The sequence below is a fragment of the Gorilla gorilla genome, chromosome 6 (assembly GCF_029281585.2).
Source record: "Gorilla gorilla gorilla isolate KB3781 chromosome 6, NHGRI_mGorGor1-v2.1_pri, whole genome shotgun sequence".
Lineage (NCBI taxonomy): Eukaryota > Metazoa > Chordata > Mammalia > Primates > Hominidae > Gorilla > Gorilla gorilla.
The window spans coordinates 97,106,035-97,118,354 of NC_073230.2; positions in this window are offsets into that span (position 1 = coordinate 97,106,035).

Sequence of the window (12,320 nt, forward strand, 5' to 3'; positions counted from 1 at the left end):
CCAAGCCTCCCAAGTAGCTTGTATGCCACCATGCTCAGCTAATTAAGAATTGTTTTTGTAGAGACAGGGTCTTGCTATGTTGCCCAGGATAGTCTTGAACTCCTAGGGTCAAGTGATCCTCCTTCCTCTGCCTCTAAAAGTGCTGGGATTAAAGGCATGAGCCACTGTGTCTGGTCTTAAATTTCTTTCATCATTGTTTTGTAGTTTTCCTTGCAGAGATTGCTCACCTCCTTGATTAAATTTATTACAAGGTATGTTTTTTTGTAGCTATTGTAAATGGAATTGCCTTGTTGATTTTCTTCTCAGCTAGATCATTATCGGTGTATAGAAATGCTACTGATTTTTGTATATTAATCTTGTATACTGCAACTTAATGAATTCATTTACCAAATCTGAGCTTTTTGGTGGAGTCTTAAGGTTTTTCTAGGTATAAAATCGTATCATCAGCACAGAGGGATAATTTGATTTCCTATTTTCTAATTTGGATGCCTTTTATTCATTTATCTTGCCTGATTGCTCTGGCTATGGCTTCCAATACTATCATAAATAAGAATAATGAAAGTGGACATCCTTGTCTCCTCCCTCCCTCCCTCCCTTCCTTCTTCCTCCTTCCCATCTCTTTCTTCCTTCCTTCCTTCTTTCCTTCCTTCCTTCTTTCCTTCCTTCTTCCTCCTTCCAGCCTCCCTCTTTTTTCTTTCTCTCTCTCTTTCTTTCTTTCTCTTTCTTTCTTTCTTTCTTTCTTTCTTTCTTTCTTTCTTTCTTTCTTTCTTTCTTTCTTTTCTTCCTTCCTTCCTTCCTTCCTTCCTTCCTTCCTTCCTTCCTTCCTTCCTCTCTGTTTCTTTCTTTCTCTTTTTCTTTCTCTCTTTCTCTTTTCTTTTGTTTTTTTCTTTTTTTTCCTTATCTGTTTTTGGTATTAGTGTGATGCTAGCCTCATAGAATGAATTAGGGAGAATTCTCTCCTCTTTGGCTTTTCTGGAATAGATTCAGGAGGGTTGATATTAGTTCTTCTTTGCACATTTGGCTGAATTTGGCTGTGGATCCATCCTGTCTTGGGATTTTCTCTATTGGAAGCCTTTTTTGTTACTGATTCAATAATAATACTCATTATTGGTCTGTTTAGGTTTTACATGTCTTCCTGATTCAATCTTGGTAGGTTGTATGTTTCCAGGAATTTATTCTTTTTTTTTTCTAGGTTTTTCAGTTTGTCAGTGTATAGCTGTTTATCATAGTCCGTGATGATTTTTTTAAATTTCTGTCATATCAATTGTACTGCCCCTTTTTTTGTGTCTTATTTTGTTTATTTGGGTCTTCTTTCTCCTTTTCTTGATTAATCTAGCTAGTGGTTTATCAATTGTTTTTATCTTTTTGAAGGGCCAACTTTTCATTTCATTGATCCTTTTTTTCAAGTCTCTATTTCATTTAGTTCTTCCCTGGTCTTAGTTATTTTGAGCTTGGTTTGTTTTTACTTTTCTGGTTTCTTGAGGTGTCTTGTTAGATTGTTAATTTGTCATCTTTCTACTTTTTTGATGTAGGCATTTATTACTATAAACTTTCCTTTTAGCACTGCTTTTGCTGTATTCCGCAGGTTTCAGTATGTTGTGTTTGTATTTTCATTTGTTTCAAGAATTTTTTAAAATTTGCATCTTAATTTATTCTTTGACCCAGAGGTTATTCAGAAGCATGTTGTTTAATTTCCATGTATTTATATAGTTTCCAAAGTTCCTCTTGGGGTTAATTTCTAGTTTTACTCCATTGTGACCTGGGAAGATACTTGATATGAGTTTGATTTTTAAAAATATTTTGAGACTTGTTTTGTGGCCTAACATATGGTCTATTTTGGTAAAGTTCCATGTGCCAATGAGAAGAATGTGTATTCTGCAGCTGTTGGATAGAAAGCTCTGAAAATGTCTGTTAGGTTCATTTGTTCTAAAGTCTAGTTTAAATTAAATTTTTTTGTTGATTTTCTGTCTAGGTGATCTGCCTAATGCTGAAAATGGGGTGTTGAAGTCCCTCACTATTATATTGCAGTCTATATCTGTATATAGATCTAGTGATATTTGTTTTATGAATCTAGTTCTCCAGTGTTGAGCACATATATATTTAGAATTGTTATATATTCTTGCTGCATTGATCCTTTTATCTTCATGTAATTCCCTTCTTTTTTGTTTTCTCTTGTTCTTGACTTAAAGTCAGCCTTGCTTGATATAAGTCCAGATATCCCTGCTTGCTTTTGGTTTTTGTTTGCATGGAACATCTTTTCCCATTCCTTTACTTTCTCAGTCTATATGTGTCTTTACTGGTAAGGTGGGCTTTTCAGTATCTATGCTGATAGGCATATATGCTGGTAAGCAGAATATGGTTGCATCATTTAAAAAAGTCTATTCAGCCATTCTGTGTCTTTTATGTGGATAATTTAATCTGCTTATGTTCAAGGTTATTGTTGATATGTGCAGCTTTCTTCCTGTCATGTTGTTAGCTGTTTTCTGGTTGTTTTATATATTCTTTGCTCTTTTGTTTTTCTCTTATTGTTTGTCATTGTGGTCTGGTGAATTTCTATAGTGATACCATTTGAGTCCTTTCTCTTTCCCTTCTTTGTGTGACTGCTTTACTAGTGAGTTTTATAATTTTGTGTGTTTTAATGATGGTAAATGTCATCTTTCACTTCCAGGTTTAGGATTCCCTTGAGCATTTCTCATAGAAACAGTTTAGTGATAATGAATTCCCTCAGCATTTGCTTGTCTGATAAATAAAGGATCTAGCAATAGAAATACCATTTGATCCAGCCATCCCATTACTGGGTATATACCCAAAGGATTATAAATCATGCTGCTATAAAGACACATGCACACGTATGTTTATTGCAGCACTATTCACAATAGCAAAGACTTGGAACCAACCCAAATGTCCATCAATGATAGACTGGATTAAGAAAATGTGGCACATATACACCATGGAATACTGTGCAGCCATAAAAAATGATGAGTTCATGTCCTTTGCAGGGACATGGATGAAGCTGGAAACCATCATTCTCAGCAAACTATCACAAGGACAAAAAACCAAACACCGCATCTTCTCACTCATAGGTGGGAATTGAACAATGAGAACACTTGGACACAGGAAGGGGAATGTCACACACCGGGGCCTGTTGTGGGGTGGGGGGAGGGGGGAGGGATAGCATTAGGAGATATACCTAATGTAAATGATGAGTTAATGGGTGCAGCACACCAACAAGGCACATGTATACATATATAACAAATCTGCATGTTGTGTACATGTACCCTAGAAGTTAAAGTAAAATTAAAAAAAAGAAATTTTTTAAATAGAAAAAAAGTCCTTGAAAATATAATATTTCTAATATACCACATTTTGTATCCTCATTCATGAACAGAATAACCAGAATCCCAACCCTGCATGAATAATTTAAGTTACCCAAAGTAAATAGGTGTCGCTCTATAATAAAATGCACCAAAAACTTACAGATATTGAACATTAATTTGTATCAAATGTACATTTTATAGTATTACTGATAATGTAATAAAACTCTATCAAACAATGAAAAAATTGTATTTCTCCTTCACTTATGAAGGATTACTTGGTGGATATAGTATTCTTGGCTGCCAGTTTTTCTTTTCTTTCAGCACTTTGAATATACTATCCCATTCTCTTCTGGTCTGTAAGGTTTCTGCTGAGAAATTTGCTGTTAGTCTCATAGGGATTCCCTTATAGCTGTCTAGGTGTTTTCTCTTCCTGTTTTAAGATTTGCTCTTTATTTGGACAGTCTGATTATAATGTGCTTTGGAGAAGGCCTTGCCTTGAGATCATTTAGCCTCCTTTATCTGAATGTCTAAATTTCTTGCTAGACTTGGAAAGTTTTCATCTATTCTTTTGGTAAATATATTTTCTAATCCTTTCATTGTTCCTATTTATTCTTGGGATACTAATAATTCATATATTTCATCACTTTATGTTGTACCAAATGTCATAAAGACCTTGCTCATTTTTTAAATATTTGTTTCTTTATTTTTGTCCGACTGGGTTATTTAAAAAAAACCTGTGCTCAAGTTCTAAGATTCTTTCTTCTGCCTAATCTAGTCTGTTGTTTAAGCTTTCAAATGTATTTTATATTTCTTCTTGAATTTCTATTTAGTTCTGTTTAAAAAAAGTCGATACCTATCTTTTTGATAATTTTCTCATTTAATCCTGAATTGTTTTCCTGATTTCTTTGCATTGTTTTTCAAAATTCTCTTTCATTTCACTGACTTCTTGAAAATTAATATTTTGAATTCTTTATCTAGAATTCTGAAGTTTTATTTTTAACTAAGATCAATTTCTGGACAATTATTATGTTCCCTTTCAGGTATCATATTTCCTTGCTTTTTCATATGTCCTGTATCCTTACATTGGTATTTGCACATCTGCTGTAACAGTCACTTCTGTTTTTCTATTTGCTTTCATAGCGGAAGACTTTTTCCTGAAGATGAATCTGTGGTGTTGGTAAGGCAAGGCGCATTGGCTTTGATTCTGGGTATGTGCAATACTGTATTCTCTGTATGATTTCCTTGACTATCAACAGTGTTAGTGCTTTCTTGCATTTACATGGAGAGTTAGGGTGCATTTATTAGTGGAGGCTCTGATGAAGTTGTGCTGGAGACTGGTAAGCCATGTGGGCCAGGCTTTAGGCTTCAGTAATGGTAGTAGTAGGCTGAAGATGCCTGTCTTTTTGCCCAGGGTGGTGTATGCTGGCACCTGTGTTGGCAGTTCACAGTGGGCCTATGGTGGGCCTTCAGGTGGCTCGCTTGGAAGCCAGTAGTGGCAGTGGTGGGCTGGGTGGGTTAACAGATTCTTGGGTCCCTGGGAAACCAGGGTGGTATGGGCTATCATGGTGGTAGTGGTGGGCTGACCCTCTGTGTCCTGAGCAGTGCAAGCTGATGTTGGTGCTGGCTGCAGTGCAGGGCTGCTCCCAGCATCCCCAGACATGCCACTCTGAAGCTCTTCTTCTCTTTGTTGCAGCAGTTGTGTAGTGCCACGCAGAGGGAGGGAGGGACCCTGCCTTCATGCACAAGCCCAGGCATGAGAGCCAAGCTGCCATGGGGGGTTGGGGTCAGAGTCACCACTCATCATCCTAGATAGGTAACCTTCCAGCTCTCCCTTGGCCAAGCCTCCAGCAGCGGTAGGAGTGGGTGTGTGGAGGGAGAGGAGCATTCATGTTCTCTGTGCAAGAGCCTGAGCCCAGAGGCTGCTCCACTGGTAAAAAGGATGTCACTCCTTGCCTGCAAAGCTGAACACAGAGTTTGTGCCACTGCTAGGGGCAGGGTCTCTTCACACAGCCCAAGGTAGGGAGTTCTCAGGCTCTGCAAAGTGCATTCTCTGGTTTCCTTTGTCCCAGGGGCTGCCTTTTGCTACATGACACTGTCTTTTTCCCTGGGGAACAGTACTCCTTGTGAACTAGAGTACTGGAGACCTTGTAGTAACTTTGGGTCTAGCCAGTGCTGTGCTGCTGCAGCCTTCTGAGTGGATCCTGGGGAATGTCAGTGGGAGCTCCCAGGATGTGGAGAGATAGGGGCTGTTTTCCCAGAGCAAGATGCTGTTCCATGATAGCTACTCCCTAAATGGGTCCCTGCCATAGCTGATCATATCTCAGCAGGGTTTGAATGACACAGTGTGAGTTCCCTGTCGGGTGCAATGCTCTTGCAGGGGTCTCCAGGTGGCACAGGGGAGAGAGAGAGAGAGAGAGAGAGAGAGAGAGAGAGAGAGAGAGAGAGACAGATCACTGCTCATGCTAGTGTCAGGGTTCATGTGAGTAGAGAAACTCTCCTGTGGTTCAGATAACAACAGTCTGTGGCAAGGATGTGGACAACTGAAGCTTTCTCACTTACCTTTTCCCCACAATACCAATCCCCTTGCTATTTGTTGATCTTGGTTGAGCCAGCTGCTTGCTTCCTTCCCCTTCTGTGCCTCAGGTATTTTCTTTGAGCTCTATGTTGGATTCTAGTGTTCTCTCTTAGATGTCCTGTTTGAGGTATGATTGTCTATTCACAATTTTTATTCTTTCTGAAGAGGGCAGGTGTCTGATGTCTCTAGTTAGCCATCTTGTGGCCTCTTGATTTTAGCCTGGTGAGATCCATGTAGGACTTCTATTCACAGAACTATTATTTTTCTTAAAGTCTACCAAATTGTACAAACTTCAGGCACCATAAAACTTAGGTCTTCCCTGGATAGGCCAAAAACCTGAGTCCCACTCCCAGCCCTGTGCCTCATTCCCCCAAACTCCTCTAAGGTAAGGGGCTGCCCAAGCTGCCTGCTCACTCCTGTCCTCTTCCTGGATCAGCTGGACAATTGGGTCCTTGCTTCCTTCAGAAGCTGGCTAGGGATCTGCATCTCTCCCTAGGAATGGGAATGTCCATGGTGAGAACCTCAGATTGGTAGTGGCTGGAGCAAGGAGCAGGACATATGATGGGCTGACAGGTAGCAGGGTCTGCAAAAATGACTTTTTAAAAAGGTGTAGTTACTACATTCAATGAATGAAACATTGCTATAGTTTGATTTTTTTTTAAATTTTTGCTTTAAGTTCCAGAGTGCATGTGCAGAACGTGCAGGTTTGTTACATAGGTATACATGTGCCGTGGTGGTTTGCTGCATCTAACAACCCATTACCTAGGTTTTGAGCCCTGCATGCATTAGCTATTTGTCCTGATGGTCTCCCTCCCCTTGCCCCAGGCTGACAGGTCCTGGTGTGTGCTGTTACCCTCCCTGTGTCCATATGTTCTCATTGTTCAACTCCCACTTATGAGTGAGAATATGTGGTGTTTGGTTTTCTGTTTCTGTGTTAGTTTGCTGAGGATGATGGCTTTCAGCTTCACCCATGTCTCTGCAAAGGACATGATCACATTCCTTTTTATGGCTGCACAGTATTCCATTGTGTATATGTACCACATTTTCTTTATTTAGTCTATCATTGATAGGCATTTGGGTTGGTTCCATGTCTTTGCTATTGTGAATAGTGCCACAATAAACATATGTGTGCATGTATCTTTATAAGATAATGATTTATATTCCTTTGGGTATATACTTAGTAATGGGTCAAATGGTATTTCTGGGTCTAGATCCTTGAGGAATCACCACACTGTCTTCCACAATGGTTGAACTAATTTACATTCCCACCAACAGGGTAAAAGCATTCCTATTTCTCCACAGCCTTGACAGCATCTGTTGTTTCTTGACTTTTTAGTAATTGCCATTCTGACTGGCATGAGATGGTATCTCATTGTAGTTTTGATTTGCATTTTTCTAATGATCAGTGATGTTGAGCTTTTTTTCACATATTTGTTGGCTGCATTAATGTCTTTTTCTGAGAAGTGTCTGTTCATGTCATTTGCCCACTTTTTGACGAGGTTGTTTGTTTATTTCTTGTAAATTTGTTTAAGTTCCTTGTAAATTCTGGATATTAGCCCTTTGTCAGATGGGTAGATTGCAAAAATTTTCTCCCATTCTCTAGGTTGCCTGTTCACTCTGATGATAGTTTATTTTGCTGTGCAGAAGCCCTTTAGTTTAATTAGATCCCGCTTGTCAATTTTAGCTTTCATTGCAATTGCTTTTGGCGTTTTTGTCATGAAGTCTTTGCCTAAACCTATGTCCTGAATGGTATTGCCTAGGTTTTCTTGTAGGGTTTTTATGGCTTTAGGTTTTACATTTAAGTCTTTAATTCATCTTGAGTTAATTTTTGTATAAAGTGTAAGGAAGGGGTCCAGCTTCAGTTTTCTGCATATAGCTAGCTAGTTTTCCTAGCACCATTTATTAAATAGGGAATCCTTTCCCCATTGCTTGTTTTTGTCAGGTTTGTCAAAGACCAGATAATTGTAGGTGTGTGGCCTTATTTCTGAGGACTCTATTCTGTTCCATTGATCTATATGTCTGTTTTGGTATCAGTCCCATGCTGTTTTGGTTACTGGAGCCTTGTAGTATAGTTTGAAGTCAGGTAATGTGATGCCTCCAGCTTTATTCTTTTTGCTTAGGATTTTCTTGGCTATATGGGCTCTTTTTTGGTTTCATATGAATTTTAAGTAATTTTTTCTAATACTCTGAAGAATGTCAATGGAATTTGATGGGAATAGCATTGAATCTATAAATTACCTTGGGCAGTAGGGCCATTTTCATGATATCGATTCTTCCTATCCAAGAGCATGGATTGCTTTTCCATTTGTTTGTGTCCTCTCGTATTTCCTCGAGCAATGGTTTGTAGTTCTTGAAGAGGTCCTTCATGTTCCTTGTTAGCTGAATTCCTAGGTATTTTATTCTTTGTAGCAATTGTGAATGGGAGTTCATACATGATTTGGCTCTCTGCTTGTCTATTGTTGGTGTGTAGAAATGATTGTGACTTTTGCACATTGATTTTGTATCCTGAGACTTTGTCGATGCTGCTTATCAGCTTAAGGAGCTTTTGAGTTGAGATGATGGGGTTTTTCTAAACATAGGATCATCTTGTCTGCAAACAGAGACAGTTTGACTTCCTCTCTTCTGATTTGAATATGCTTTATTTCTTTCTCTTGCCTGATTGCCCCGGCCAGAACTTTCAATACTACGTTGAATAGGAGTGGTGAGAGAGGGCATCCTTGTCTTGTGCTGGTTTTCAAAGGGAATGCTTCCAGCTTTTTCACATTCCATATGATATTGGCTGTGGGTTTCTCATAAATATTTGTTTGTCTTATTATTTTGAGATATGTCCCATTAATACCTAGTTTATTGAGAGTTTTTAACCTGAATGGATGTTAAATTTTATTGAAGGCCTTTTCTGCTTCTATTGAGATAATCATGTGGTTTTTGTCATTGGTTCTGTTTATGTGGTGGATTACGTTTACTGATTTGCATATGTTGAACCAGCCTTGCATCCCAGGGATGAAGCTGAGTTGATCTTGGTGGATAAACTTTTTGATGCACTGCTGGATTCAGTTTGCTGGTATTTTATTGAGGATTTTAGCACCGATGTTTATCAGGGATATTGGCCTGAAGTTTTCTTTTTTGTTGTTGTGTCTCTGCCAGATGTTGGTATCAGGATGATGCTGGCCTCATAAAATGAGTGACTCATAAAAGAGCCACTCCTTTTCAATTGTTTGGAATAGTTTCAGAAGAAATGGTACCAGCTCTTCTTTGTATCTCTGGTAGAATTCAGCTGTGAATCCATCTGGTCATGGGCTTTTTTTGGTTGGTAGGTTATTACTGCCTCAATTTCAGAACTTGTTAGTGGTCTACTCAGGGCTTTGACTTCTTCCTGGTTTAGTCTTGGGAGGGTGTATGTGTCCAGGAATTTATCCATTTCTTCTAGATTTTCTAGTTTATTTGCATAGAAGTGTTTACAGTATTCTCTGATGGTAGTTTGTATTTCTCTGGGGTCAATGGTGATATCCCATATATCAGATTTTATTGTGTCTATTTGATTCTTCTCTTTTCTTCTCTATTAGTCTAGCGAGTGGCCTATTAATTTTTTCAAGAAACCAGCTCCTGGATTTATTGATTTTTTGAAGCATTTTTTGTGTCTCTATCTCCTTCAGTTCTGCTCTGATCTTAGTTATCTCTTGTCTTCTGCTACCTTTTGGATTTGTTTGCTCTTGCTTCTCTAGTTCTTTTAATTGTGATGTCAGGGTGTCAATTTGTCATCTTTCTAGCTTTCTGATGTGGGCATTTAGTGCTATAAATTTGCCTCTTTTTTTTTTTTTTTTGAGACAGAGTCTCACTCTGTCACCCAGGCTGGAATGCAGTGGCACAATCTCAGCTCACTGCAACCTCTGTCTCCCAGGTTCAAGGGATTCTCCTGCCTCAGCCTCCTGAGTGGTTAGGATTACAGAAACGTGCCATCATGCCCAGCTAATTTTTGTATTTTTAGTAGAGACAGGGTTTCACCATCTTGGCCAGGCTGGTCTCGAACTCCTGACTTCCTGATCCACCCACCTCAGCCTCCCAAAGTGCTGGAATTATAGGCATGAGCCACCGTGCCTGGCCTAAATTTCCCTCTTAACATGCTTTAGCTGTATCCCAGAGATTCTGGTTGGTTGTCTCTTTGTTCTTTTTGGTTTCAAAGAAATTCTTGATTTCTGCCTTAATTTCATTATTTACACAGGAGTCATTCAGGAGCAGGTTGTTCAATTTCCATGTAGTTGTGTGGTTTTGAGTGAATTTCTTAATCTTGAGTTCTAATTGGATTGCACTGTGGTCTGAGAGACTGTTTGTTATGATTTCCTTCCTTTTTTCATTTGCTGAGGAGTGTTTTACTTCCAATTATGTGGTCGATTTTAGAGTAAGTGCCATGTGGCACTGAGAAGAATGTATAGTCTTTTGTTTTGGGGTGGAGAGTTCTGTAGATATTTATTAGGGCCACTTGATCCAGAGTTGAGTTCAATTTCTGAATATTCTTGTTAATTTTCTGCCTCATTGATTTGTCTAATATTGACAGTGGGGTGTTAAAGTCTCCCACTATTATTGTGTGGGAGTCTAAGTCTCTTTGTAGGTATCTATGAACTTGTTTTATTAATCTGGATGCTCCTGTATTGGGTGCATATATACTTAGGATAGTTAGCTCCTCTTGTTGAATTGATCCCTTTACTATTATTTAATGCTTTTGTCTTTTTTTTTTTTTTTTTTTTTGAGACGGAGTCTCACTCTGTCACCCAGGCTGGAGTGCAGTGGCGCGATCTCGGCTCACTGCAAGCTTCGCCCCCCAGGTTCATGCCATTCTCCTGCCTCAGCCTCCTGAGTAGCTGGGACTACAGGTGCCTGCCACCACGCCTGGCTAATTTTTTTGTATTTTTAGTAGAGATGGGGTTTCACCGTGTTAGCCAGGATGGTCTCGATCTCCTGACCTTGTGATCCACCCGCCTCAGCCTCCCAAAGTGTTGGGATTACAGGCTTGAGCCACCGCGCCCGGCCACTTTTGTCTTTTTTGATATTTGTTGGTTTAAAGTCTGTTTTGTCAGAAACTAGGATTGCAACCCCTGCTTTCTTTTGCTTTCCATTTGCTTAGTAAATATTCCTCCATCCCTTTATTTTGAGCCTATTTGTGTCTTTGTATGGGTTATGGGTCTCTTGAATACAGCACACCGATGGGTCTTGACTCTTTATCCAATTTGCCATTCTGTGTCTTTTAATTGGGGCATTTAGCCCATTTAGATTTAAAGTTAATATTGTTACTTGTGAATTCGATCCTGTCATCATAATGCTAGCTGGTTATTTTGCACACTAGTTGATGCAGTTTCTTCATAGTGTCATTGGCCTTTATATTTTGGTGTGTTTTTGCAGTGGTTGGTACCAGTTTTCCTTTCCATATTTCGTGCTTCCTTCAGGGGCCCTTGCAAGGCAGGCCTGGTGGTGATGAATTCCCTCAGCATTTGCTTGTCTGAAAAGGATTTTATTTCTCCTTCACTTATGAAGCTTAGTTTTGCTGGATATGATATTCTGGGTTGAAAATTCTTTTCTTTAAGAATCTTGTATATTGGCCCCAAATCTCTTCTAGCTTGTAGGGTTTCTGCTGAGAGATCTGCTGTTAGTCTGATGGGCTTCCCTTGGTAGGTAACCTGACCTTTTTCTCTAGCTGCTCTTAACATTTTTTCCTTCACCTCAACTTGGAGAATCTGATGATTATGTGTCTTAGGGTTGATCATCTCATAGAATATCTTAGTAGGGTTCTCTATATTTCCTAAATTTGAATGTTGGCCTGTCTTGCTATGTTGGAGAAGTTCTCCTGGATAATATTCTTAAGTGTGTTTTCCAACTTGCTTCCATTCTCCCCATCTCTTTCAGGTACTCCAATCAGTCATAGGTTCAGTCTTTTTACATAGTCCCATAGTTCTCGGAGGTTTTGTTCATTCCTTTTCATTCTTTTTTCTCTAATCTTGTCTGCCTGCCTTATTTTAGCAAGATGATCTTCAATCTCTGATATTCCATCTTCTGCTTGATTGATTCAGCTATCTTGTGTGTGCTTCATGAAGTTCTCATCCTATGTTTTTTAGTTCCATTAAGTCATTTCTGTTCCTTTCTAAACTGGTTTTTCTAATTAGTAGCTCCTGTAACCTTTTATCATCGTTCTAGCTTCTTTGCATTGGCTTAGAACAAGCTCCTTTAGCTCAGTGAAGTTTGTTATTTCCCACCTTCTGTAGCCTACTTCTGTCAATTTGTCCATCTCATCCTCTGTCCAGTTCTTTGCCCTTACTGGAAAGGTGTCACCATCATTTGGAGGAGAAGAGTCACTCTGGCCTTTGGGTTTTTCAGTGGTGGGGTTTTTTTTTTAATTCTTTCTCATCATCATGAGTTTTTCTAGTTTCAATCTTTGAGGC